At 43.8% G+C, this 25,538-nt stretch overlaps 1 protein-coding gene across 3 annotated transcripts in view; it reads right to left on the reverse strand.

The window, feature by feature from the left end:
- Positions 1 to 25,538, reverse strand: part of CLYBL (citramalyl-CoA lyase) — a 576,732-nt gene that overhangs the window by 34,176 nt on the left and 517,018 nt on the right. The window lies entirely within an intron of this gene.

A 25,538-nucleotide genomic window follows, 5' to 3' on the forward strand; every position in this document is an offset into this window, starting at 1 on the left:
ATGTACTTCTAATGAGAAAGATACAAAGTCATAAAATCACAATATGTAGTTAAATGATACAGATCTCCTTTTCTTACCATTCCCATCAAAGATCCAATGAACAACAGTTAAAATTTTCATGGTAATGGTGAAACACATATCCTAATACTTTATTAGGGTTCTTATTTTATTTGGATCAAAGGGTTTAAATGTGTACAGTCATTGTACACAAGACCAAACTGTGCCCCCACATGTTAGCATTGTACAGTATATTGTGATGTAAATGCAACGCAAAGGCCTAATAATTGGAAAAAAAAAAAACAATCACTATTTTAAAAAATGCAAGCTCAGGGTTAAAACATATATTCCTAGTACAAAATATTTCTGCCAGCTAGTGAACACTAAACATTATTGTATTGCAGTCTAGAATTAAAAATATAACAAATCTGCATGCATTGATACTACTCAGGACAAACATTGACACATTGCCTGTGCTGTTTATGTCTTTTTAATTTATCATAATCCGTCTTTAAACTAAGAGATTTTAATTTGGTCGTGAGAGGTAATTTTAAGTCCTTGAAAGCAACTATTAATGCTGACTTTGATAATCATTTAATCCATTATTTAAAAATATATTTTGCATGTAGTATAGCTTAATAACCCTGTGTCCGCGGGAGATCCAACAATTTGCAGAATGTGTTTATTATTATTATTTTTTTTTTTACTACAATGGTTTAGAACTTAGACAGAATATAATAAAAGCTAATGACAAATTTTGTTTTTGTATCCTGTTAAAATAAATATATTAATAACAGTAGGATAGTACATTAGAATACCTCTGGGCTTGAACGACATCAGATGTGAATATCATTCATTCAGGATATCTATCTATCTATATATATATATATATAGATATTAGATACATCGATATATATATATATATATATATATATATATATATATATATATATATATAGATAGATAGATATATCACACAATTTTCATTTAAATCTCTTCAGGAAATTATTTAACATGTAAAGGGGCTAGGTGAAATGTGACACTACACTGAAGCTCTCTAATCTGTTCAAGTTCAAAGACTTCATTGTCTGCTCAGGCTCAGGTATCGAACATCACTTGACATATTGTTCTAGGTCAATTTGACAGCTACAACAGGATTACAATATTTCTAACTCTTCGTATAAGGGTCTTTAGCTGTAACAAAGCAAGGCATGCTTGTATGTAGCTCAGCATCACGCTCTGTAAATAATGTCTAAAATTTGCCGTGCTAAGGAGCTGCATTGTTTAATGGGATCCTGTAAATAAAACATGAATGATTTCTCACTTCTTTTGTTTTTATTTACAGCAAGGTAGGGATTTTTTTTCAAGGATAATCATGACAAATTAGTAGTAAAGTTGGATTCAAAGAGCATTATACATTTGTATAAGAGGATTAAACTTTCTCAGTGTTAGGTACAACTGTGCCCATTATTTGTAATGCACCTTGACCAGTTCTTATCAGAATTGCGCTCACAGATGGTAGTGTGCTGTGCTTCCTATTGTTGGCTTTACACAACATCAACTGACCTGTTAACTTGAACAGCTGTGACAGACCACCTGAGTTAAGGGTATGCAGTACGGCTCAATAGGGAGAAGCTCTGCTCTTCTTATCAGCACAACACACCAATTCTCTTGTTATGTTCTTCATCCTTATGCGTTAGACATGGTTTGGCATATATCATATAGCACTTGGAGATGTAAAACCATGCCTGGCAAGGTTAAAGCGCCTTGCCATTATTAATTTACTTTTAGTAAATGTAACTTGAAACACAGACATTTTCGCTTTATATACTGCAATTTAAAGATAGCCTTGGCTTAATTCCTGTGCACTCAATGGTGGCAGCCATACCGCGAAAGTGCTGTAGGCAGCATGTAGCCCTAATACTTTCATAGGAGTATAGGGATCTGCTGCCCTTTACTGTTAGCTACTAATATCACACTGTTATTTAAAATGATATATTAGCACTTCCTGTCTCTGAGGGGATTACTAAAAGGAAAAGTTCACCTTTTGGAATAAAATAATAAATGCACATATTTTTGCAGGAAAAAAATGTGCATGTATTATTGTCTCCCTAAGGATCCTGGAAAGCTTTGCACCAGTGATCAGTAGATCAGGGGTGCAATGCCAGAATCCTGAAAACAAGCTCTGCAGCTTACAAACCACAGGGTTTGTTAATGATCGAGGAAGCCGATCACCAGTCCATTCAGAGCTACACTCTGTCAGCCACAAAGGTTGATGGTACTTGTAGTTTAAGCAATTCTCAGGAAACTGTGAATGAATGACCCAGCTGTGTGGGATGAGCCCCACATGGCTGCATTGTTTTTAAATAGTGACAGCGGGTGCCAGGAGAGGTTCCCAGATTGATGTCACTGGCAGGGAGAGGCTGAAGCTACTGAAACTTGTGACAGGTTCCACACCGCACCCTAAATACAGGTGGAACCTGTAACATGCTCCAAAAGGTGAACTTATCCTTTAAAAACAAAAACCCCGGAAGGAAGAAGAAGAGGATCTCAAGGCCATTTTAATAGCATCATGGACCCTTGTGAAAGTAATGCTATGGGGTCCCTACAAGCCTGCCCAATTTACGCAACTACTCCAGAGATATAAAGTACAATATTTTCTACTTTCTGCTATGAAACATATCAAATTACAAAAATTTAAAACATGGCTTCAAACATAGGCCAAAATGTATTCTGCTACATGTCTTTGGTATAAAAAATCCCTGAGAGAGCTGTACTCTCTCAGCCCCCCTTCACACCTGTACACATGTACACAAACACACATACACATGTACACAGACACACACACATGCACATACACAGACACACACATGTACACAGACACACACTCACACACATGTACACAGACACACACACACACACACACACACACACATGTACACAGGCTCGTACACATACAGACACACACATGTACACAGACACACACACACACATGTACACAGACACACACCCATACACACACATGTACACAGGCACACACATGTACACAAACACACACATGTACACAGACATACACACACACATGTACACAGGCACACATACACACACACAGACACATGTACACAGACACATGTACACAGATACACACCTGTACACAGACACACACACACGTGTAAACAGACACACAAACATGTACACAGACACACACACACAGGCACACACACAGACAGACACACACATGTACACAGACACGCACTCACACACATGTACACAGACACACACATGTACACAGACACACACACACACACATGTACTCAGGCACACACATGTACACAGACACACACACACAACACATGTACACAGACACACATACACAGACACACACGTACACAAACACACACGTACACAGACACACACACACATGTACACAGACACACACTCACACACATGTACACAGACACACACACACGTACACAGGCACACACACACACATGTACACAGGCTCGTACACATACAGACACACACATGTACACAGACACACACACACATGTACACAGACACACACACATACACACACATGTACACAGGTACACACATGTACACAAACACACACATGTACACAGACATACACACACACATGTACACAGGCACACATACACACACACAGACACATGTACACAGACACATGTACACAGATACACACCTGTACACAGACACACACACACGTGTAAACAGACACACAAACATGTACACAGACACACACACACACACAGGCACACACACAGACAGACACACACATGTACACAGACACGCACTCACACACATGTACACAGACACACACATGTACACAGACACACACACACACACGTACTCAGGCACACACATGTACACAGACACACACACACACAACACATGTACACAGACACACATACACAGACACACACGTAACAAACACACACGTACACAGACACACACACACACATGTACACAGGCTCGTACACATACAGACACACACATGTACACAGACACACACACATGTACACAGACACACACACATACACACACATGTACACAGGCTCGTACACATACAGACACACACATGTACACAGACACACACACATGTACACAGACACACACACATGTACACAGACATGTACACAGGCACACACATGTACGCAAACACACACATGTACACAGACATACACACACACACACGTACACAGGCACACATACACACGTACACAGACACACACACATGCACACAGACACATGTACACAGATACACACATGTACACAGACACACACATGTGTAAACAGACACACACATGTACACAGACACACACACACGTACACAGACACACACACAACCCCCCCTTACTTGTAGAACAGCCCTTACTTGTTGGGTGGTGTTCCTTGTCCCACTCCCGACTCTTGTGCAGGACACACGAGGGATGCACATGCAGGAATTTATCAGAGGGGGCACCAAAGAGCCCTATGTCAGCTCAATGACACTCACACACATTCCAAAAGCCAGTGCAGACACGGAGCTCTCCTGCACCCGCCCCTGCCTTCTCCCATCCCCGCCAGACAGCCGGGCCCTTCTAGATGCTCGGGTCCTTACTAGTTTATAGGCTGTACCCCCCTGATAACAGCCCTCCGGACTGCCTGTGCCCGCTAAGCCTGACTCCCTTGCCCCACTGCTACTTCTATTTGTCTGGCTCTGAAGGGCCCCAGGTAAACCCCCTCAGTAAGACGGCCCTACAGGAGCTACATTAATGGAATATTGTATTTTCACAAGATCAGAGGCAGAGACTATTAGGAAATTGTTCATATGTTCTGACTGTTTACCTGTAGCTGCCCATAACTTCTTGATCCGAACCTTAGTGACAGACAAGTCTCCGTCCTACTGTTATTATCTCACATGCACTAAACTAGAAAGCTAGATTTGTGCTAATGTATGTGTTTGGTGATCACCATCCAGAATATTACTAGGTGAATCTGTTTATTGCAAAAGAGTTTATATGCAGCGCCTTTTATTTTGGTTAACCCTGTCCCTTCTGGTCTGGGATTCCATAGCTAGTTTTCGCTTAGGGCTCAATAACCAGTACAGGCTAGAGCCAGGTTAGGCATCCGATGGTCACTTCTGGTATTTAGGGGTCAGGTTGCATAACATATTGAAAACTACTAGTGAGGGACTAAAGTATAGAGTAGACAGGCTGACACTGAGGTTCAGTGCCACTCCACAGTTTCTGCATGTGAATAGTTGCGTTCAAGGCTGGTTGGACAGTTGGAGAATCTCCTCATCACTGATCTCATCTTCAGGTCTCCAACACAAACACGGATGCCACATCGTGATCATCCTCAGGGGCCCCTGCAACTGAACTTTGCTGCAATGATTATTTGGAGGTATCTCTATTAATAACTATATTTATACACTCAGGTATATGTGCACAATACCACCAGGACTCCTACTGGCCCCTGTGCTGATAATACCTGTTTGTACATTGAATGTGTTATTAATCTTTTCCTATATAAAGCTTGCATTATTTCCATACTGGTGTGCACCTATGTACTTGTTGTTAAAGGATAGGTTCACCTTTAACACAAAAATAAATGCAGGTAAAAAAAATGCATTTTCTTTTTTAAAGAGCCTGCAGAGCATTGCACCCCTGATCAGCTGATCACTGGAGCAATGTCCAGCTCCTGCAGACTCTCAGTATAGGTATCTGACCCAAGAGCCAGAGGACCAATTGACTACGAGAGAGTTCACCAGCACCCTCGCAGCTCATTGAAAACTGCAAGCTGTCAGCCAGTCATTCAATCACAGGAAACTGTAAATAATTGATGAGGCCATGTAGGCGGAGCCTCGCGCTGCCATGTTTTCCGTTAGTGACAGCAGGTGCAGTGAGAAGATCCCAGGGACACAGGGAAACGGAGGGGGGGGGAGAGGCTGCAGATGCAGGAACATGTTACATGTTCCACCCTAAAAACGGATGGAACATGTAACATGTTCCAAATGTGAACTTATACTTTAATGTTATATTCTGGTTGCAGTAATTCCTCTGCTCCCAACTACTTTGATTACTGGTCAATTTCCCAGGAAGGGAATCCTCTGTTGACAGTGTCCTGGTGGAGACACTGCCAACTTTATTATCAAACTCACTCTTTCACTTTGCAAAAGTTCTGGTTCTCTTTTTTACCTGCAGGTTTAGCACACTATACTGTTTGTCTGTCATTTCTGCTGTCTGCTGTACATCGCAGTATTATTTAATACCATGGCTTTCATTTTACAACCCATTCAAAAAAATGCAGGCTTCAGTGTGAACCTGCAATGTCCCAATTGGGCAAGCTCCACTTCTTTTAAATTGTCTGTCTTGTTTGTCTAGTATTTGTCCGCGGTCTTACTTTTGTTGTACTATGATCACTACATTTCACAAATACCATGTGATTTTTATTGTTGGATATTATCCATAATAAAGTTGATTTTTTAAGTGGTATGTCCTATGACTACTCTGTTGCCTAGGGTAACCCCTTGAATTAAGCTCGTCTTTTGGGCTTACTCCCCTTCCTCTCTTTTTATGCTAATGTCTCTTCAGAAGTAAGTGGAGCGCAATGCACATTTAACATACTTACCTATATTAAGCCAGCTTCAGTCTGGTCATGTGATCTCCTGTGTCAGCTATCATTGGCTGCAGGGGAATGGAGGGCAGCAATGATGTCAAACTAGAGTCCCATGGTACAGTCATTGTTGGCGGTCCCACCTCTCCCCTGCAGCTGTTGCTTGCTGGCTGACACAGGGGACCCAGATCATGTGACTGGACTGGAGCGGGCTAAAAATAGGTGAGCATATACATCTTTTTTATACAGGATAGTTAATGGGTTGTTAGAAAGGAACAGGGAGCATTTCAAAGTTTTAGTTAGGCTTTAGCTGGAATTCTACTTAAATGTGATGCATTTTTTCTTTTTAAAGCCATGGTGGACAGGGCCAGATTAAGAGCAACATGGGCCTGGTGTTAAGGATTTTGGTGGGCCTTTTTATGAAAATAAACAAAATGAAAACTCAAACAATTTTTTGTTGAATTAAATTAAAGAGAGAGAGGGGTGTGAGAGAGAGAGAGGGGGGGGGGGGTGATAGCGAGATAGGGGGCTGAAAGAGAGGGGATGAGAGGGAGGGGAAAAGAGAGAGAAAGGCATTGAATGAGAGTGATGGGGACGAGAGAGAGGGGGTGAGAAAAAGGGGAATAGAGAGAGGGTGGTAGGAAAGAGGGGGTTGAAGGGGGCGAGAGAGAGAGAATGGGGGATGAAGGAGGTGAGAGAGAGAACAGGGTGCAAGAGAGGGGATGAGAGAGAGAGAGAGGGGGTGAAATAGAGAGAGAGAGGGGGGGTGAGAGTGAAGGGGTGAGTCTGTGGGGGGCACAGCATAGTACATTACATGGGGGGGAGGGGAATAGCACAGTACATTACATGGTTGGCACTACACATTACATGGTGGATACATGGATACAGCACATTTAATGGTGGGCGAAGCACAGCACATTACATGGCGGGCACAGCACATTACACTGCTGGCACTGCCCAATACAGCACATTACAAGGTAGGCACAGTACATTATATGGTGGGCACAGCACATGACATGGTTGGTACTGCACAACACAGCACATTGCATGGTGGGCACAACACAGCACATGCACACGGTGGGCACAGGACCTTATATGGTGGGCACAGCACATGACATGGCGGGCACAGCTGAGCACATTACATGGTGGGCACTGCACATTACAAGTGGGCACTGCACAGCACATTATATGGTGGGCACAGCATATTATATGGTGGGTACTGCACATGGCATGGTGGGCACTGCACAGCACATGACAAGTTGGGCACTGCATGACACCACATGATATGGTAGGCACTGCATGACACAGAACAGCACATTACATTGTGAGCACAGCACATTAATTGGTGGACACAGCACATGACATGGTGAGCCCTGCATAGCGCATTCCATTGTGGGTACTGTACGGCACATGCCATGGTTGACAATGTACAGCACATTACATGCTGGGTACAGCACATTACATGGTAAGCACTGCATGGCGCAGCACATGACATGGTGGGCACAACACAGCACGACAGGGTGGGCACTGCACAGTAATTTACATGGTGGGCACTGCACATGACAAGGTTGGCACTGCATGGCACAGCACATTACATGGTGGGTACAGCGCATTACATGGTGGGCACTGCATGGCACAGCACATGATTTGGTGGGCACAGCGCATTACATGGTGGGCACTGAATGGCACAACACATTACATGGTGGGCACTGCATGGCATAGCACATTTCATGGTGGGCAATGCAACTGCACATTACATGTTAGGAACTGCACATGACATGGTGGGCACTGCTGAACAGCCCAGCACATTGCACAGTGGGCACAACACACTACATGCTGGGCACAACACATGGCAGGGTGGGCACAGCACATGACCTGGTGTGAACTGCACATGACATGGTGGGCACTGCATGGCACATCACATTACATGGTGGGTACTGTACATTACTTGGTGGGATCACTGCATGGCACAGCACATTACATGGTGGGCACTGCACATTACATGGTGGGCACTGCAATGTACAGCACATTACATGGTGGGCACTGCACATTACATAGTGAGCACTGCAATGCACAGCAAATTACATACTGGGCACAACACATTACATGGGGGCACTGCAATGCACAGCACATGACATAGTGGGCACAGCACATTACATGGGGGGCACTGAAATGCACAGCACATGACATAGTGGGCACAGCACATTACATGGGGCCACTGCAATGCACATGACATGACATGGTGGGCACAGCACATTACATGGGGACACTGCAATGCACATGACATGACATGGTGGGCACAGCACATTACATGGGGGCACTGCAAATTACATGGGGGCAATGCAATGCACATGACATGACATGGTGGGCACAGCACATTACATGGGGGCACTGCAATGCACATGACATGACATGGTGGGCACAGCACATTACATGGGGGCACTGCAATGCACATGACATGACATAGTGGGCACAGCACATTACATGGGGGCACTGCAATGCACATGACATGACATAGTGGGCACAGCACATTACATGGGGCCACTGCAATGCACATGACATGACATGGTGGGCACAGCACATTACATGGGGGCACTGCAATGCACATGACATGGTGGGCACAGCACATTACATGGGGGCACTGCAATGCACATGACATGACATGGTGGGCACAGCACATTACATGGGGGCACTGCAATGCACATGACATGACATGGTGGGCACAGCACATTACATGGGGGCACTGCAATGCACATGACATGACATGGTGGGCACAGCACAGCACATTACATGGGGGCACTGCAATGCACATGACATGACATGGTGGGCACAGCACATTACATGGGGGGCACTGCAATGCACATGACATGACATAGTGGGCACAGCACATTACGTGGGGGGCACTGCAATGCACATGACATGGTGGGCACTGGGCACAAGAGAGCACATTACATGGGGGGAAGCCGCAGTCTTTCCCCTAGCACAATAAAACACCTCCCTAACAAATGTACAACCTTATCTCAACAGCATGGGAGATGTCCTTCCTCTCGGGCTCCTGCTGGTTAGGACATCAGCGCCCCTCCCCCAGACAGCTCCCAGACACTGAGGATCTGTGTGAGTGTAACAGATCCTGTGATAGGAGTCAGGCATCGACAGAGACAGGACTCGGCTGCAGTGACTAACACTTGTCTCCTCCATGTGTGGAAAGAGGGCTCCTCTTCCTTCAGGAAGGCACACGGATATTCATAAGCCACTGCCATGGGCCTATATTGATGGAGGGGCCTGGAGCTGCAGCTCCACCAGCCCCTATGTTAATCCGGCCCTGATGGTGGAGCTGCTGGAATGCCATATTACTGCTATATAAAATTAGCATTTACTGTCCATAAAAATTAACTTAAAAATAAAAAATTTTAGCAAGAAAATAGCATCCACAACCCCAAACATCCTGCTGGCAGCCATGGCAGGAAGCACATGGACATTCCTTTATTACACTGGAATGCACTGTGTTGATCTGAATAGCCTACATCAGTTAATGTAGTACTTCAGCTATTACTTTTTCAGTTTTATATTGTCTGCCTCCCTTTGTGAGACATTTTCCCTATCATGTTCTACAGACAGAAGAATAAAGTGAGAGAAATCCCAAAACAAAGAGAGATGCCAGCTGCCTCCAAAATAGATGTCCTAATTTTTTCCTCACTTCCTGTTCTAATGACAATTGTCAACCACAGGGTTTTTAATTACTTTCTGACCTGGAGACAAATGTCATGAAGTGAGGATGAAAGCCCTCTAGAGACAAACACAGTAATACAAATCTCAGTTTAAAGCCCTTTCTCATTCTAGCCAAAACCAAAAGGTTTTGGCTAGAATGGGAAAAGCAAATTGCTGGAGTTCTACTTTAATGGTCTATCCCTGCACTAATTTGCAGCTAAAAGCATGTTTTATTAAACAGGAAATGCAGAGATGTAAAGTAACACTCATGGTAAGGATAGCTATGTTTAGCCAACTTTTTTGGGTTCGCCAGTTGTAGGTTACTCAAAGAGATAATGAACAGAGCAGTGGAGAAATGATCAGTCCTTATTAGCTGCTCATAACACGTGAGAGTCAGAGCTACAGGCTTGTATTGTAAGTATGGCGTTAGTCTTGCTCAGGGTTGCCAACCGTCCGTTTATGGACTGTTTATAAGTTTCAGGTGATTTACAAACTGTTTGTAAATGTTCGTGATGGACAGTGGCCGCCCGTAAAAAAATATGGCCACAGACCAGCTTCGGAACTGCATATGTGCAGTTATAAAAGCCAGCCTGTCTTGGCCATGCTCAGATTGGGGTGGGGGTCGGTTGCCCAGTGATGTCATGGAACCACTTGGTGCCTTTTATGAATGAGAATGGAATCAAGGCCAGAGGACAGGGGAGCCAAGAGCGGGAGAATGGAGAGGAGACGTGATGGTGGAATACACACAGAAGATGAAGAGCAGGAGAATAAAAAGGATGGAGTGGAGCTGATGCTAGAATACACACAGAAGGTGGAGAGTGGGAGAATACAGAGGATGGAGTGGAGATGATGGTAGAATACACACAGAGGATCGAGATGATGGTAGAATATAGAGGATTGAGATGGGGAACCTTGTAGACTCTGATGTAAGGGGGAGCTCTGTGCTGGGTTATATTACCTTCATGCAAATGGAGAAATATTTTTTTGCCTTTTGTTATATCTTAAACACATTGCTAATAGCACTAGCTACATTGTTGTTGCTTAAAAATTAATATTTACATTGTTTTGCACTGAAAACGGTCATTTTATGTACTTTTTTAAAGTGTCAGTAAAAAATGAGTGCTGGCAGTACATTTTTGGCGTCTTGTCAGTAAATTTCACTTTTAGAGGTTGGCAACACTGGACATGCTTAGCTGACTTCTTACCAGTGAGGATGAGCAAAACATAGCTGAAAGTGTTCAGACACTGAGCTACTCATAGCACATTTGAAGCTCAAAGTTTGGAGAGCTTGAGCATTCTAAATATACACATTTCAGTCACAGAACTGACCTCTGCTTGCTGCTTCAAAATCGTCTTCATGAAAAAATGTAGCCATGCGTATCATATATTTAGATGGTCAAGAAAAGACCCTGCTTGGATCCTCCCACTCTGATGCATCAGAATGGGAGGATCCAGGCAGGGATCTGGTCTTCACCATCTGGATCAATAAAGCTTTTTGGGGACACTGCTGTGTATGGCAACATTTTTGCATGTCGATTATAGATATGTGGAGAACTACAAGCTACAGAGTAGAAACGGCACCTGTCTGATGATGACAGGAGCCATTTGAGGTCTGAGAGTGATATCACTTTTTGCCTCAAAATTGTAAGTCATATGATGGCTTTGCTTTAAGTTCACATCACAGGGAGTCCTATGCTGTACAGTTATGTGTGCTATAGTTTCCTGTCTATAAAACTCTTATATCAGATAGCTGTGCTAGTAAGCCTCTTTTAAGTCTCTGTACTTTCAACTACCAATATGCACCATTGACATATCCCATTAGGTCTCAATATGCCCTGCTTGTCTCACTCTTTCAACTGTACAATTACATCTTTGAGCATGCACCATCTCTTTTCTAGATCTGTAGGACTAAAACTACAAGCATATGCCATTGGTATATTTAAACTTTGTACAAATCCTAGAATGTCCATTGGTGTTTAAATCAATGGAAAACAAGCCCTCGTTCATCTCTGTAACTATAAGCATTTTGGATATATTTAGTTTTCCAGGGTCACAACATAGGCTTTGAAATCTTAGCTCTTTTTATGGAGAGAAGAATCTTTCAGTTATCTGATGTAAACAACCAAGAGTTGTTTCAAAGTTGATGGAAACTGACGGACACCTGATTTTAGAGGCTTTATTGGGATTTTTAAGACTGAATAAGGCTGGGTTCACACTGGTACGACAAACGTTCTGACTTTGGGAGCTCATGGCGTATGACGTGTGCAAATCAATGTTTCCCTATGGTAGCTGTCTTAACCACTTGAGCCCCGGACCATTATGCTGCCTAAGGACCAGAGGTCTTTTTCCAATTTGGCACTGCGTCGTTTTAACTGCTAATTGCACGGTCATGCAATGCTGTACCCAAACGAAATTTGCGTCCTTTTCTTCCCACAAATAGAGCTTTCTTTTGATGGTATTTGATCACCTCTGCGGTTTTTATTTTTTGCGCTATAAACAGAAAAAGACCGAAAATGTTGAAAAAAAAAGATATTTTCTACTTTTTGTTATAAAAAAATCCAATAAACTCAATTTTAGTCATACATTTAGGCCAAAGTGTATTCGGCCACATGTCTTTGGTAAAAAAAATGTCAATAAGCGTATATTTATTGGTTTGCGCAAAAGTTATAGCGTCTACAAACTAGGGTACATTTTCTGTAATTTACACAGCTTTTAGTTTATGAGTGCCTATGTCATTTCTTGAGGTGCTAAAATGGCAGGGCAGTACAAAACCCCCCCAAATGACCCCATTTTGGAAAGTAGACACCCCAAGGAATTTGCTGAGAGGCATGTTGAACCCATTGAATATTTATTTTTTTTGTTCCAAGTGATTGAATAATGACAAAAAAAAAAAAATATTTACAAAAAGTTGTCACTAAATGATATATTGCTCACACAGGCCATGGGCCTATGTGGAATTGCACCCCAAAATACATTCAGCTGCTTCTCCTGAGTACGGGGATACCACATGTGTGGGACTTTTTGGGAGCCTAGCCGCGTACGGGGCCCCGAAAACCAAGCACCGCCTTCAGGATTTCTAAAGGTGTAAATTTTTGATTTCACTCTTCACTGCCTATCACAGTTTCGGAGGCCATGGAATGCCCAGGTGGCACAAACCCCCCCAAATGACCCCATTTTGGAAAGTAGACACCCCAAGCTATTTGCTGAGAGGCATATTGAGTCCATGGAATATTTTATATTTTGACACAAGTTGCGGGAAAGTGACACATTTTTTTTTTTGCACAAAGTTGTCACTAAATGATATATTGCTCACACAGGCCATGGGCATATGTGGAATTGCACCCCAAAATACATTCTGCTGCTTCTCCTGAGTATGGGGATACCACATGTGTGGGACTTTTTGGGAGCCTAGCCGTGTACGGGGCCCCGAAAACCAATCACCGCCTTCAGCGTTTTTAAGGGCGTGAATTTTTGATTTTACTCTTCACTGCCTATCACCGTTTCGGAGGCCATGGAATGCCCAGGTGGCACAAAACCCCCCCAAATGACCCCATTTTGGAAAGTAGACACCCCAAGCTATTTGCTGAGAGGCATGGTGAGTATTTTGCAGCTCTCATTTGTTTTTGAAAATGAAGAAAGACAAGAAAAAACATTTTTTTTTTCTTTTTTCAATTTTCAAAACTTTGTGACAAAAAGTGAGGTCTGCAAAATACTCACTATACCTCTCAGCAAATAGCTTGGGGTGTCTACTTTCCAAAATGGGGTCATTTGGGGGGGTTTTGTGCCACCTGGGCATTCCATGGCCTCCGAAACTGTGATAGGCAGTGAAGAGTGAAATCAAAAATTCACGCCCTTAGAAAGCCTGAAGACGGTGCTTGGTTTTCGGGGTCCCGTGCGCGGCTAGGCTCCCAAAAAGTCCCACACATGTGGTATCCCCGTACTCAGGAGAAGCAGCAGAATGTATTTTGGGGTGTAATTTCACATATTCCCATGGCATGTTTGAGCAATATATCATTTAGTGACAACTTTGTGCAAAAAAAAAAAAAATTTGTCTCTTTCCCGCAACTTGTGTTGCAATATAAAATATTCCATGGACTCGACATGCCTCTCAGCAAATAGCTTGGGGTGTCTACTTTCCAAAATGGGGTCATTTGGGGGGGGGTTTGAACTGTCCTGGCATTTTATGCACAACATTTAGAAGCTTATGTCACACATCACCTACTCTTCTAACCACTTGAAGACAAAGCCCTTTCTGACACTTTTTGATTACATGAAAAAGTTATTTTTTTTTGCAAGAAAATTACTTTGAACCCCCAAACATTATATATTTTTTTAAAGCAAATGCCCTACAGATTAAAATGGTGGGTGTTTCATTTTTTTTTTTCACACAGTATTTGCGCAGCGATTTTTCAAACGCATTTTTTGGGGAAAAAACACACTTTTTAAAATTTTAATGCACTAAAACACACTATATTGCCCAAATGTTTGATGAAATAAAAAAGATGATCTTAGGCCGAGTACATGGATACCAAACATGACATGCTTTACAATTGCGCACAAACGTGCAGTGGCAACAAAATAAATACATTTTTAAAAGCCTTTAAAAGCCCTTACAGGTTACCACTTTAGATTTACAGAGGAGGTCTACTGCTAACATTACTGCCCTCGATCTGACCTTCGCGGTGATACCTCACATGCATGGTGCAATTGCTGTTTACATTTGACGACAGACCGCCGCTTGCGTTCGCCTTAGCGCAAGAGCAGGGGGCGACAGGGGTGCTTTTTTTTTTTTTTTTTTTTTTTCTTTATTATTTTTTTGCTTTTTTATCTTATTTTTAAACTGTTCCTTTCATTTTTTTTTTTTTCAATCATTTTTATTGTTATCTCGGGGAATGTAAATATCCCCTATGATAGCAATAGGTAGTGACAGGTACTCTTTTTTGAAAAAATTGGGGTCTATTAGACCCTAGATCTCTCCTCTGCCCTCAAAGCATCTGACCACACCAAGATCGGTGTGATAAAATGCTTCCCCAATTTCCCAATGGCGCTATTTACATCCGGCGAAGTCATAAAATGCTCGTAGCTTCCAGTTTCTTAGGCCATAGAGATGTTTGGAGCCACTCTGGTCTCTGATCAGCTCTATGGTCAGCTGGCTGAATCACCGGCTGCATTCTCAGGTTCCCTGTTGAGACAGGAGAGCCAGAGAAAAACACAGAAGACGGTGGGGGGGGCATTCCCTCCCACGGCTTGTAAAGGCAGTCTAGAGGCTAATTAGCCGCTAGGATTGCTTTTACATGAAAGCCGACCGCTGGCTGAAAAGAATGATACCAAGATGATACCTAAACCTGCAGGCATCATTCTGGTATAACCACTCAAAGTCGTGAATGGCGTACCTGAAGACAAAAAAATGGTTAACAATAAAGCACAGTAAACGGTAAAGTATAAAAAATTGCATACCTGAAAAGCAAACATGATAAAACATAATAACAATAAAACATTGCAGAATAGAATACAGTAAAAAAGAGCAGAACAATAGAGAGAGAGAATAGAGAGAGAGAGAACAATAAAACGACAACAATTTTTTTTTATTTTATATATTTTTTTTTTTTTTTTACACTTTTTTTGTAACTAACTTTTATAACTGTAACCGGTTCCAGGTTCGGGTCTCTCAAAATGCGATGGCATCTTGGGAGACCCTGTGAAAGTGTGCCTAGTCTGTGCAATGCTGTACCCTACGCTAATACTCAACTAGTGCATGGTAGCGTTCAAAACATTCACCAATGCAAAGACCAGGATTGTCAGGACAGGAGGGACAATAATAGCGGGTGTCACGCCTATATCCGCGCTTGCTGCAGACACAACATCTTTTTTGGGGGGGGTTCGTTGGGTAGGGGTACTCGGGAGGACATAAAAATGCCTCTCATGCAGCCGACTGCATTTGGTTGGGGATGTGAATGGGGGAAGTACGGGCGCTGCAGAAGTGGTGGGTTCCCAATTAGTAGGATTGGCGAATGCAGCAGGAAGGGCATTATGGGCACGACGGGCCTGTGTTTGTCTTTTTGGTGACAGCGGGACACTACTTGTGCTTGCCACCTCACCAGCTTGAACTGCACTTATGGGACTCGCCATGTCACCAAGTGTTACTGCAGTGCTGGTTTGACTACGACCGGGGTGTACTAGGCCGCTGGTGCTTGCCAGTTCAATAAAAAGCTTCCAAAAAAACTGTTAGCGATCACAGGGATCAGGCCTGACTCTGCGAACGCTGCAGTTATGTGTTTAGTGTTTTGTAAGTGACAGTGATCGATCGATACTGCACGTGGGCTGGGCCGGGCGGAGGGGCAAAACGCAGGTGCTAGCAGGTATCTGGGCTGATCCCGCTAACACTGCGTTTTTGGGAACCCTAAACTGCTGGGGACGCTAGTATAGATCTGATCGGATCAGATATTGATCCGTTCAGATACTATACCACTAAGGGAGGTGTACGGCGCGTGTGTGGGTGTTAGCGGTACTGGCGCTAACCTGACGCTGCCTGGGGCTGGTGCTTGCTAGTTCACCAAAATGCTACCAAAAAAACTGTTAGCGATCGCAGGGATCAGGCCTGACTCTGCGAACGCTGCAGTTATGCGTTTAGTGCCTTGTAAATGACAGTGATCGATCGATACTGCACTTGGGTGGGCTGGGCTGGGCCGGGCGGAGGGGCAAAACGCAGGTGCTAGCAGGTATCTGGGCTGATCCCACTAACACTGCATTTTTGGGAACCCTAAACTGCTGGGGACGCTAGTATAGATCTGATCAGACCAGATATTGATCCGTTTAGATACTATACCACTAAGGGAGGTGTACGGTACGTGCGTGGGTGTTAGCGGTACTGGCGCTAACCTGACGCTGCCTGGGGCTGGTGCTTGCTAGTTCACCAAAACGCTACCAAAAAAACTGTTAGCGATCGCAGGGATCAGGCCTGACTCTGCGAACGCTGCAGTTATGCGTTTAGTGCCTTGTAAGTGACAGTGATCGATCGATACTGCACTTGGGCTGGGCCGGGCGGAGGGACAAAACGCAGGTGCTAGCAGGTATCTGGGCTGATCCCGCTAACACTGCGTTTTTGGGAACCCTAAACTGCTGGGGACGCTAGTATAGATCTGATCGGATCAGATATTGATCCATTCAGATACTATACCACTAAGGGAGGTGTATGCTGCGTGCGTGGGTGTTAGCGGTACTGGCGCTAATCTGACGCTGCCTGGGGCGATGCATATCACCGCCGGGCGATCGGGGGGCTAAACCTTTATTTGGTAATAAACGGCGGGTTCCCTGACACTATAAAAAATAAACGAACTAACCAGCGTCACCCGTAACGGTTATACGGTGATCAGTGGTGAAAGGGTTAACTAGGGGGCAATCAAGGGGTTAAAACATTTATTAGGTAGTATATGGGGGTCCCTGTCGCTATAAAACGCTGACGGCGAACCTAAATATTTACCTCACTAACTAGCGTCACCAGCGACACTAATACAGCGATCAGAAAAATGATCGCTTAGTGACACTGGCGACAGGGGGTGATCAAGGGGTTAAAATTTTATTAGGGGGGGTTAGGGGGGTATCCTAGACCTAAAGGGGGCTAACCCTAACTGTCCCAACACTGTAACTGTCACAAACTGACACCAATGCTGTAATCAGAAAAAAAAAAAAAAAAAACTGCTGGTGTCAGTTTGTGACAGGGAGGGGGGGGGTGATTGGGGGGGGATCGGGGGGCGATCGGGGGGGGATCGGGGTGTTTTGTGTGCCTGGCATGTTGTACTGTGTGTGTAGTGTTGTGCACTCACAGTGAAGTCTTCTCTCCTCGGCGCTGCAACGGAAAATACCGAGCCGAGGAGAGATGACATCATTTCCTTTGCTGCTGTTTAGCATACAGCAGCAAAGGAAGTGATCTGATTGGCCGGCGGCGATCGCGAGGGGGGGGGCCACGAACGGATGTCCCCCTCCAATCGCCGGGGGACAAAACAGGACCGCCTCGGGCACCGGGGGGGGGTCCGATTGGACCCCCCACCCGCGGGAGGCAAATCACGTATATGTACGTGATTTTGCCTGCCCGTGCCGCCTTGCCGACGTACATCAGCGTGAGGCGGTCCTTAAGTGGTTAACTGGTCTGACACAAGTCGGTCCGACTTTGAAAATGCTCCCTGCACTACTTTGGTCCGACTTTGATCCTACTTCAGCCCATTGAATATCACTGAAGTCGGATCAAAGTCAGATCGCCGTCTTAACTGATCCGACTTTTGCATGCGACTTGAGCTTTGAAGATCTTGAAGGGGAACCCCATACCAAATAAAAAAAAAGGCATGTGGTTCCCCCTCCAAGAGCATACCAGGCCCTTCGGTCTGGTATGGATTATAAGGGGAACCCCCACGCTGGAAAAACACACCCCAAAAATCCAAACTAGACCCTTATCCGAGCACGCAGCCCAGCAGGTTAGGAAAGAGGGATGGGGACGAGCGAGCGCCCCCCCCCCTCCTGAACCATACTAGGACACATGCTCTCAACATGGGGGGTTTGCGCTTTGGGGTGGGGGGGGCATGTGCCCCTCACTCTAAAGCAATTTGCCCCCATGTTGATGGGGACAGTGCACATTACTTTAGGCTATTAGAATTTTTTGAGCTTCAGCTTCTAGGAGCAGAAAAAAAATTTTTTGTAGAGTTTCTTTAACCTCCCTGGTGGTTTTCCCGAGTGTGGCTCGGGGTTAAAATTCAGTACCATTAGCGGTAACCCCGAGCCACACTCGGGATCGCACTGCAGGATCCTGGGGCGGCGTTACTTACCTTGTCCCCGGGATCCTGCGATGTCCCCCGCAGTGTCCGAGGGCTCCGTCCTCCTCCGAAGCCTCTCCGTGCCAGGCTCCGTTCCCTGCGAGCGGCGCGACGCACGGGGGCGGAGCCTGGCGGGAAATTCAAAAAACTGTCAAAATCATAACACATACAGTACTGTAATCTTACAGATTACAGTACTGTATGAAATGATTTCACATCCCTTTTGTCCCCAGTGCTCTGGCCCATGCCCTGCATGCAGTTTTACATGATATACACTGTTCTTTCTGCCTGGAAACTGGAGATTGTCCATAGCAACCAAAAAGTGTCCCTTTACGTCAAAAGTGGCTTTAGACCAGCTAGAAAACAGCGATAGTAAATTAGAACACTTGCAGAATTGAGCGATAGTGAATTGTGGGGAAATTTATTTTATTACTATTTTTAAAATTTTTTTTTAATTATTTATTTTTATTTATTATATTACAATTTATGTTTTTGTGTTTCAAACTTTATCATACCCGGGATATCTACTAGACTCTGGTTTGGACAGATTTAAGTGTGTTATTGTTAAGATTTACAGACCTACAATATAAAACGCCAAATTTCCATGCAAAATAATGGTACCGCTTTCAGCACCTAAAATCCGAAATAATCATACCGCCAGGGAGGTTAACAAGGGGGCCCCCAGATTCCGGGCCCCCCACCCTATTTGAATGAGTATGGGGTACATTTTACCTCTACCCATTCACCTAAAAAAAGTGCCAAAAATAAAATGCAGTACACAGGTTTTAAAAGTAATTTATTAGGGAAGCTCCAGCGTCACTTCCGATTTCTTCTCCCCTCTCTAGCTCTTCTGCCTCCTCCACTGATGTCTTCTGCCTCTGCCGGTTCTTCTCTGCTCTCCGCTGATGTCTTCTAGCCCTCTCTGGGTTCTCCTCCCTCTGTCTGCTGTTTTCTACCTCTACCGGGTCTCCTCTCCCTCTGTTCTTCCTCTGATGTTAACTCAATGCTCTCTCCTGCTCTAATGCTAGGTGTGCCACTACTTATATTGGCATGGGGGGAGCCATCTGGTGACGCCACATGGAGGCCCCAACCCCTTATGACGTCACCGTCCAAACTGCACATTAAGGCACCAAGCACACTAGCATTCTTTTTAAGCTAAAAAAAGCTGCAAAAAATACTGGATATAATAACAGCTTTTTGTAGTCGCGTTTGGGAGTGCTAGCGTTTTATTAGCGTTTTTGCAGTAAAAGTGAAAAAAAAAATAAAAAACGCTATTTTTGCTATGTTTAGTAGCGTGTAGGAACGTTTCTACTAGAAAAACCCTCCAAGAAACTCTACAAAAAAAATGTTTTTCTGCTCCTAGAAGCTAAAGCTCAAAAAATGCTAATAGCCTAAAGTATTATTTATTATTATTTATTTCAGGTACTTATATAGCGCCGTCAATTTACGCAGCGCTTTACATATACATTATACATTCACATCAGTCCCTACACCCTCAAGGAGCTTACAATCTAAGGTCCCTAACTCACATTCATACATACTAGGGACAATTTTAAACAGGATCCAATTAACCTACCAGCATGTCTTTGGAGTGTGGGAGGAAACCGGAGTACCCGGAGGAAACCCACACAGGCACAGGGAGAACATGCAAACTCCAGGCAGGTAGTGTCGTGGTCGGGATTCGAACCAGCGACCCTTCTTACTGCTAGGTGAGAGTGCTACCCACTACACCACTGTGCCGCCCATGGATGTGCATGGACACATAGAATAACAATATTTAGCTTCTAGAAGCAGAAAAAATGGTAATAACAGCTTCTAGGAGCTTAAAAAAATGCATGGAGCCTAAAAGCAGCTAGAGAGGTCATTGATGGCCTGTTTTAAAATTCTTTTACTGATTTTTAAGTATGTGTAAATATTTTAATGTCCACAGCCTGGGAACAGGTACACTTTAAGGGTGTGTTTAAAGGATTCATGTATAATATTGCTTTTTTAAGTCACCTAGAATAATCTTCTCTAGTACTGAAACATTATAAAAACAATAACTGATAAATATCCAGACTTCCCAGATTACCTACTATTTACAAAGAAAACAATACATTTTCATCCAAGGGTAGGGACTATTATTGATATGCACCACCTCCCCATAGTAAGGTCATTATACAAAAAATATGGAAGTTTTAGGGTCCTTTCACACTGGGGCGGTTTGCAGGCGCTATTGCGCTAATAATAGCGCCTGCAAACCGACCCAAAAGTGAAACTGCTTTGTCTCCAGTGTGAAAGCCCCGAGGGCTTTCACACTGGAGAGGTGTGCTAGCAGTACGGTAAAAAAAGTCCTGCTAGCAGCATCTTCGGAGCGGTGAAGGAGCGGAGTGTATACCGCTCCTTCCCATTGAAATCAATGGGACAGCGTGGCTATACCGCCGGCGGTTTTTAACCCTTTCTCGGCCGCTAGCGGGGGTAAAACCGCCCCGCTAGTGGCCGAATACCGATGGTAAAGTGCCGCTTACAATAGCGGCGCTTTACCGCCGACGCCGCTCCCGCACTAGTGTGAAAGGGCCCATAAGGTGCAAAAATTATTCCACTTAACACATAATCAAAATTATCAAAGTTTTATTGTATAAACATTAAAAATTTAAAAACAACATATGAAAATCATACGATTGTGGTACATCATTTCGCCATCATACTGGCTTCTTCAGGAGCTTATGGTAAACCTTAAAACTCCCACTTCCATATTTTTTGTATGCTATTTACAAAGGTTGTCAACCTCCCACAACTCTTTTTACTGAAAAAACATGGAAAATTTAATGACACAGCAATTGTTTTTTTTTTACTGACAACTTGAAAAAGAACAGATCTCCTATTAGAAACTAACACAATCAATGTTGAAACAGTATAAGCACAATGTGAAAACACTGACAATACCCATAACAAGTAATTTGCCTGGTTTTCACTTAAAAAGTCAGAGTGGCAAAATATCAGCCACCCTGGGAAAAACAAGTTCTGCTATGCATGCCACGGAGAGCAAAGGGAATGACTGCATTGTGCCTAATAGTGGAAGTGGTTTAAAAGAGGAGGATTAAACAGAACTGTCTCTGACCACCAACGTCTAACTGAAGATAGCAGCTGTTTGTGTGAGTACACATTGCCATGACCTTGATGCTTAGCTTCACTGTGAAACAGTTTAACTGATGTCAAGTTTCAGAGGAGGTACCGCCTATCAAGAAGGGACAGCAGCATGTGTGAAAGAGGCCTTCATGGTTAAAGATCCACTTTAAGCCACAATTGGCTTGTTCTGACTCTCATACACGCCATTTATTATGTGGACATATAGCCTGGTTTGAGACTGCATCCCAGTGATGGTCAACTGATGAGATTTCGGTGACCTCAACTGCAGTACCTGACACACCGAAGGGCTGTGCATATTATTTAGTATTATACATAGTACAGGAGATGGTCAGAGACTGCAGACATTATATAAGAGATCTAAACAGTATAGAACTGTATTGTCACAACCCCAGCAGAGTGAAAATATAAAATATTGGCAAAATCATTAACCACTTACCACAAAATTGCATACCTGTACGTCATTTGGCTTCAAGTGGTTGTACCGGAGTGATGCCTGCAGCTGGCATCACGCCGGTACCATTTTTTAGAGCCGACGGTCAGCTCTTATGCGATGACAATTGATGCTGCTTGGCTGTTATTACAAGCAGCGCCTCCTGCTGCCTTCCCTGCCTTCCACTGCTCGCCCTGGACTCCCCTGTCCCACGGGGAGACCCGAGCATCCAGCCAGCACGTCCGCCACCTGGCCAGAGACCCAAACAAAGTTGAAATTGCCTTTGATCGGGTCTTGGCTATGACCAACGGGCGTGCGCAATTTTAATGCATGACATGTTAGGTATCTATTTACTTGGTGTAACATCATCTTTCGCATTATACAAAAAAATTGGGCTATTTTTACTAACTACTAACTCTAAATGATTCAAAACTTGTATATTGTTCATAGTAATGGGCAACTTAATAGAGAGGTGAAGACCAATCTCAAATGCACATTAATCAGCAGTGCGCTACGTTGAGAGTGCAGAGTTCAGGAATGCGCTGAGTGCAGAGTTCAGGAGTGCGCTATGTGTAGAGTGCAGTAATAGTGCTACTCTGTACTTAGCACACTCCTGAACTCTGCACTCTCTACATAGCAAAGTGCTTTGTAGAGAGTGCAAAGTTTAGTTGTGTGCTACATACAGAGAAAAGATCTCACTGGCCACTTCACAACCAAAAACGATGCCCCTTTTTCCTCCAAATCCCCCTCCTTGACAGAACCAGGTAAAAAAATGCTGTTGCAGAAGAGCAGCTACAGCTTACCCCAGGAGGAGACTGGAGAGTCCTGGCTGCTTCAACAGCTGCTGCTACCAGATGAGTGCAAGGTTCCTATCTATGCAGGCATATGGAGAGTTAGAGGATAGACATCACTCCACTGGCAAATGCAGTCGCTGGTGCCTGCTTGCTCCCAGTGTGCTGTGGCGGAGATGCAAGAAAAAACCCATGATGGACATTCACTGACAATTGTAAAAATCCCTGTTTTTTACAAACTCTCTGTGAATTTACAGATGGTTGACAACCCTGCTTTCTACTCACATACTGCATTTGATCATTGTCCAATCCTGTTAACTGTGATAAAATGGTAAAGCAGCTTATTGGGTTGAATATTTACTACATCTCTGCTTTACTACTGTCTTCCCATATACTAATTTCCATATGCAAGTCAGATAACATGCATACCTCATTATACCCATACCCATATCAACAATATCACATGATATTGTCCCAATCTAACAACCTGGTATGTTACCATTTTCTGTTTTGAACATCTCTACAGTTATATACTGTACCAAAATATAAATGAGCATATATACAGTATTTGTAATCGTATACTGTACCAAGTATAAATTGGTATTATTATAAGTATGTCTGTGTTCTAAGGTCCCATGCATGCAGCTAATTTGAAATACTGGCATACTGCAAATCACCTTTGAGCTTTATGATCAGCACAGAAGGACTTGGCCTGATGCCATGTTATTTCATATGGCCATATACCTCTGTGATGTCTTCCAGTGTCACAAAAGTGCTGTATTATTGCACATATGAATATTTTAGTTTATTCACCTCTCTTAGACTTGCATTGCTTGACTGGCAGGAATGTACTATCCGATCATGCTGTGCTTCTGTCTGATATCGGCATCAGTTGATATACCTCCCCATGTTAAACATCTGATCTAACATAGCAAAAATGTATTAATAGTGAAATCTGTATTTTTCTAGGAAAAAAAATCTGCCCTTTTAAACGTTTCCTTGTATAAAGCCATTCTGTAAATTAAACCAACCAAACTAACCATTATGTCTTACTGCATCAAGCAAATGCTTAGTGTGACCTTCCATCAGTCTCTGCATTTGCCATCTGTCTATAAACCTTGCTATCTTGTTTTAAAATATCAGAATAAAAATGGTGCATATTTAACCCAACATCTTAATCTGCAAGATGCTGTGGGACTTATCATTAGCTATTTCTTTTCATAGAAAAATTACAGCACAGGACACTAAAGGAAAAAAACAAGAATAATTCCTGCTTCTCTAATCATTAGCACACACTATATTGCCAAAAGTTTTAGGACGCCCACCTTTACACGCACATGAACTTTAATGGTATCCGAGTCTTGGTCCGTAGGGTTCAACATTGAGTTGACCCACCCTTTGCAGGTATAACAGCTTCAACTCTTCTGGAAAGGCTGTCCACAAGGTGTGTCTATGGGAATGTTTGACCATTCTTACAAAAGTGCATTTGTGAGGTCAGGGACTGATGTTGGACGAGAAGGCCTGGCTCACAGTCTCCGCTCTAATTCATCCCAAAGTTGTTCTATCAGGTTGAGGTCAGGACTGATAGTCCTGACAGAACACTGGCTCCATACCTGCTGACCACTTTCACACAGCCAGCCACACAGGTCCCCCCTCCCCCTGGCGGCCTGCCCTCCTCCTGTGGTTCCCGCACTGTCTCATGCTTACTGACGCCTGGGAACACATCCGCCGGCAGGTGGAAGAGAGACTGCAGTGAGACTAAGGCAAATCCATGCCTCAATCTCACATGCAAAGAATGAAAGCGGAAGTGATGTCACTTCCGGTTTCATATACACCATTTCCTGGCCAGTACAGCCAGGAGACACATCTAACCGGTGCTTACTGACGCCCGGGAACACATCCGCCAGCGGGGGGAGAGAGACAGCAGTGAGACTGAGGCAAATTCATACCACATATGCAAACAATGAAACCTGAAGTGATGAAACTTTCCGGTTTCATATGCACCTTTTCCTGGCCAGTACAGCCAGGAGACACATTTAACCAAGCAAATCTGTGCTTGGT

The sequence above is a fragment of the Aquarana catesbeiana genome, linkage group LG02 (genome assembly GCF_042186555.1).
Source record: "Aquarana catesbeiana isolate 2022-GZ linkage group LG02, ASM4218655v1, whole genome shotgun sequence".
Classification (NCBI taxonomy): domain Eukaryota; kingdom Metazoa; phylum Chordata; class Amphibia; order Anura; family Ranidae; genus Aquarana; species Aquarana catesbeiana.